The following is a 5,772-nucleotide window of genomic DNA, read 5'->3' on the forward strand; positions in this document are numbered from 1 at the left end:
TGATCTATTTATTTCGATCACCACTTACCGCTAAAGCCAAGTCTATAGGAAAACGGCGGAAGCAAAGTTGTACACTTAATATATATTAAGTGTTGATTTAATGACTTTAAAAAATTCCACTTTGGGTAATTTGGTGTGGTTTTAAACTATTTGTTTTGGTGTGTATAAAATTCCAGTGATTTTCTTAATAGCTAAATCAATACATTGGTAAAGAGGGAAACAATATCAAGGAAAATCAATATACTTTATCAGGAAGTTTCATATTTAATAACTCTTTAACTAGTTGGAAACTGTTATGTACATCCAAAAGATTTTTTTCAAGTTCTTAGTATTTCATGTAAAAAGCTAAATTATGTAGGGGGCTCCCGAAGAAACAATAATACGTAAGAGATAGTTCAATTTATATGTTTTAATTAGACCATATGCTCTCGATAAAATTGCATTAGTAGAATTCAGATAATTATAAGAAGAAAGTGATACATATTCATATTGTTTCCATATCTTTAACAAAAATTTGAGTTTTGTTAAAATTTTATTAATCGGATTATGATTAATAAAATAAGTGCTAGAATCCAAGTTTCCTAGTATAATCACACTAAGAACTTCAAATTAATAATAAATATTTTTTTCAATAATGGTTATCTTATTAACTTCAAATTTGAACACATAAAAAAAAAATTAAGAAAGAATTTCCAGTGTTTTAATAATATAGACACTAACAATGATAATAATGAAATAATGACTGAAAACAATTTAATAAAATATTTTACAATATCATATGTTCCGACTATGTTGATAAATTCAAAAGATTTTTCAAAAATAATCGTATGATTAGATTAGCATATGTGGATTTAAATAAATTGAGTAAGTTTATAAGGGTACAAAAAGATAAACCAATATTATCACGATCTAATATAATTTATACAATAAATTGCAAAGATTGCAATGCATCCTATGTAGCACAAGAAGATTATTAAAAACCAGAGTTAACATCGTAACCACATTAACAGAAATATGGACCAAAACTGAATCGCAGAACATACAGAACATAGACTTAAATTCAATCATGAGATCAATATTAATTTGAATAATAATATCTCTCACATATCTTGTTCTCTCATTTACATTTTATACATTGACATATTTAGATCACTTATTTCAACTTTTAAAGAACATCGTTATCCTGTTTTCAAGTTTTGATAGTTTAATTTTGACTGACAATTCCATTTTTATACATAATGTATATTATTACTGTTTTATTACAATGATTTCCATCATTGTTTAAATACTATAGATGGGGAGAACAGTCTTGTTATTAATGATGCTTCATATAACCTCTGTTCAATTATTTTTAAAATTTGACAATTTTACATTTATAATCCGTTTCTGCGCTTCACATACCGTCTGTCTCTAAGTGTGGCAATTGCTTGATTTGAATGATAATTGTCACCTTGGTGAACTAAATTTATAATGCTTTGCATTTTCGACTCTCCACTCCCCACGGCGAAATTCACCAGAGATTTCATTTTTTCCATCAAGAAATGAAGATAATGTATACATTGCTCATCCAATAGATTGATTTCATAGGATATTATGCAAACAACATATACTTAAAATGATTTTACATGCGTTATTCGGATCATATCTCATTGTGGATTAGAAAATTTAGAAATGAGCAGTCATTACACCAAAAGCATTTTCCGAACAACGCCGTACTCTAGATAATCTATAATAAAGTAGTATTTCATAGTAAAGTAGTATTTCAGTATTGTTATAATTGGACAAAAAATTAAATTATTATAAATTATCCACATACTTGTAATTAAATATTCTTCTGCGTATCATCCCACTACACTCATGTCCTGGATAAGAAATTAAAAATTTTCCAATAATAAGGAAAACCTTCATCCCCAATAATCACATAGGGAAAATTGTTTTGTGTATAATGGAGCAAGAGGAGGAATGTGTAGAATGCCCCTATCTAAAAATGATTTTTGAGAGAATACTTATTCTAGACTCCAGAGTCACTAACTCTACCATTAGTCCCTACAACGTAAATAAAGTCCCCTTAACGTAAATAAAACGTAAATGTGCATCTATCAAAGCCAATAGTACTATATTATATTCTCCTATTTATAATTGTAAAACATAGATCCAGGTTGTAGTGGAGGATCAATAACGCAATATTTTCCATCCATTGCTCCAATTACATGATGGAAATTCCATTACTCTCCAAAATCATAGCTAATCACATGCCATTCATTCTGAGTGTGGAGAAAGCTGAGAAACTCTTTAAACCTGTATACATGCGATTGTTACTTCTTTAATTTTTGATATAGTACTTCTATCAATAGCACGTGAGAGCTAACACTTCTTGATTTTCTCCTTTGGAATGATATCCAAAAAAGATTTAGTTACAAAATACATAATCATTATCAATAGATTGATTCTGTTTTTTATCTGTTGCTAAATGTTGCAAAGTAATCGATAGCCTTTCATCAGGTGGAATGTTTTTCCATAAATGAGTATTTTGTTTTTTAATTAGAAGAATAACTTTTTCCAAAAGAAATTCAAAAGTGTTTGTATCCATTCTGAGGCTGAGTTATTCTAAATAAAAAAATTTCTTTGAGATAAAAATTTTAAGTTATCGTTTTCAATTGTACAATAAATTATACTTTTTATAATCAACCTTCTGAACTAATTAGGGTCTTCCAATGCAAAAAAAGATTTCGATAAATCTTTTTCTTTTCTTCTTAATACTCATTTAGGAACCCACTTTTTCCGCTCACACGATTCTTCAGCCATTATTAAAAATAATAAACATGCACACAATTTCTTTTTCTTTATGTATCGATTAAAATTATAATTTTGTAAATTGAACATTGTCATACATAACAAATGAGTAAACGCATATATCGTAAATTGAATCCGTAGTGTGAACGAAGAATCCAAATCCGAATCCCGATCCGTAATTCCAATTCGATCCGCAATTCGTAGTGTGATACGGGCTTTAAGTAGACTTAAAAGGGACGTCGAATTGGAGCGATGGCTTGCTCAGTGCAATTGATTCGATATATGGATCTGGGTTCGATCTGCGTCCCATATACGCAATTTTTCGCATCCACCGTTCCGAATCAGCGTTAAATTGCAACACTCTCCTCGAGTGTTGACAAACTCTAAGGAATAATAATGCAAACTACTATCAAATGCAAAAACATAAGCAAGCTTCTGCTCTTCGAAGAGGCTCTAAAGCTAAATTGATACGCATGGTACCGGGATTCTTTAAAAATGGGATCGGAAAATCAACCCGGGGAATATACTAAGAAGCTAAGAAGCAGAGAAAGAGTTTAAAGGATATAGACATGATAAAATTTTGAAAAAAATCGATTTTTTAATTTTGTAATATTTTAAAAGATATATGTATCAAGAATATTGTTTTAAGGAGAGCCAAGTTTTAAAGAGATATTCGAAAAATTGACGGAGATACAGCAGTTTTTGTGGAGCAGTTTTGTATGACGATGCGCTAGAACTACTTCTGGCATCGACGAAGAAGAAAGACCTATTACATCCAGGGATTGCCGAATAACTTAAATTTTTAAATTTAAATTTGTGCAGTTAACATATATATATATATAGTAATCTGAAAGTAAAACTTCAAACGCGTTTTTCTCAAAATCATATTTTTCAACCTGGTATTGATAGCAAATAAAAAATCTACTCGACCAATTGACTTGGTGTAAATTGCATTTTATTCAGAAAACTTATCTCTCTATCGCCAGACATAGCCGTTTTTTAATTAATAAAAATACACACAAATTCACAATTTTATTCAACTTTTTGTAACAAAATTAAAAAAAAGATTCACATGTCCACCATTTTGTTACTTTTTACAATTTTGTAATTTTTCTACATTCGGCTATAGCTATATTCATTTTTTACTATAATTATTTATTTTTCATAATTTTTTATTTTTTTGTTTCAAATTGTATATAGTCGATTCATTGTCAACGAGGCAAAAATAACTGTTCAATTATTTCTTGTACAGCAGCCTTAATTCTAGTAACAAAAAAATTTTTTTTACGTACTGATACAATAGAATAAAACATCATAAAACATCATAAAATAAAATTATTTTATTATATATTAAAAAAAAATCCCAAAGAACCCCCGATTTTTCAGACTTTCATTCTGTCTATATCCGTTAAAACTCGATCAGCCGAGATCCGATTACTGAGATCCGATAATCTCGATCTGGCGCAACTCGCCGACTCGCATAAAAGAGGCACGATAATGTCTCATGCTGTGTTAGCGCTGAGACATTACTGTGTCTCCAGATTTGCCATGCTATTTATAATGTAAAGTCTTTATAAGACAGCAAACAGTGATTTGATAGTTCTTTATCATAACATTCATAGAATACATGTAAATATGTATTTTCAGCCATTAACTGAACCAATAGTTCCAAATCGGACCGGAAAAAATGTTTTTACATTTTCCATTATTATAGTTCAACAACAAGTGAGAGATAAATAAGTCAAAATCTTAGTCTGAAGCAAAAATGAAAGAGCTTAAATGATTTCCAATGGTATCTTCGATTAGATTTTATTTACACCTTATAGAGAACAAAAACTGCAAATAGGTCCGACTTACCCCACTCGCTCCTATATATTTATAGAAGAAAGACCCTTATTATGAGATATCGAGTTTATTTTGGGTAAATGCTAGAAATCTATGGGCAGAATTTAAAAAAGTAATAGGTTATTTTGAAGGGAATTTCATAAGTTTTAAGACAATGTTATGTCAAATTTAATTCAAATTTTATTTTTTTTATAAATTAAAGAAATGTAAAAAGTGAGCAAATCGCAAAATCAAAAAAATGGTTCCTAATATGAGCTCCTAATATGAGATGTCCTGAGAAATCGATAATAAAACGCAAAGTCAGTATTGCAATTAAAAAATTTTAATATTTCTAAAATACAAATAAATAATCAGTGCACGTTCAAAATGAGTATGCGATGTATTATACCTAGCTGATGGTAGTTGGAATCAAGCATCACAGAAACAGGCACTTAATATTTATTATCCTTTTTATTATTGTACAATAATATTTATATTTCAGCAACGACACATAGAAACATATTAGAAACTCTGGATATCTCATATTACGATTTCCTTACGGTTTTGCGATCATCAAATCTAACTTCTGTAGGTAATTCAACACGTATTTTTCATTCACGTATTTTTCTATTAGTACAATCGCTTCTGTTAGTACAGTTAGTATAGTTTCTATTAATAGTATCTTACTCTATCATCACATGAAAAATTTATTGTCAAATATTTACTTATTATTAAATAATAAACAAGATTTAAAAGCTTATCTCAACTTGAAGACATCCAAATTCTAAAATCTTTTTTTGCAACGATTATAGGCAGGCATGATCTAATAATGAATTTTCCACTAAATAGTTTTCAATCCAAGAACAATAAATTTATGTTGGAATGGATAGCATTTATGAGTTTAGCGAAAATGTTATTTCGTATTAGGCATCTATCTCATAATAAGGGGTTTTCCTTTATATATTTGATAATGTAAATTTGATGGTGACATTTTCAATCAAGATTTTTTTATTCTTTACAACATAAGTAATTTTTATTAAAAAATGCACAATAATTTTTTATAATTTATTTGAACAAAATATATTCCCAGTTGCGGGCATGCGTATATGTTTCTATGTATATATATATATATATATATATATATATATATATATA

The sequence above is a fragment of the Atta cephalotes genome (assembly GCF_000143395.1).
Source record: "Atta cephalotes unplaced genomic scaffold scaffold00026, whole genome shotgun sequence".
NCBI lineage: Eukaryota > Metazoa > Arthropoda > Insecta > Hymenoptera > Formicidae > Atta > Atta cephalotes.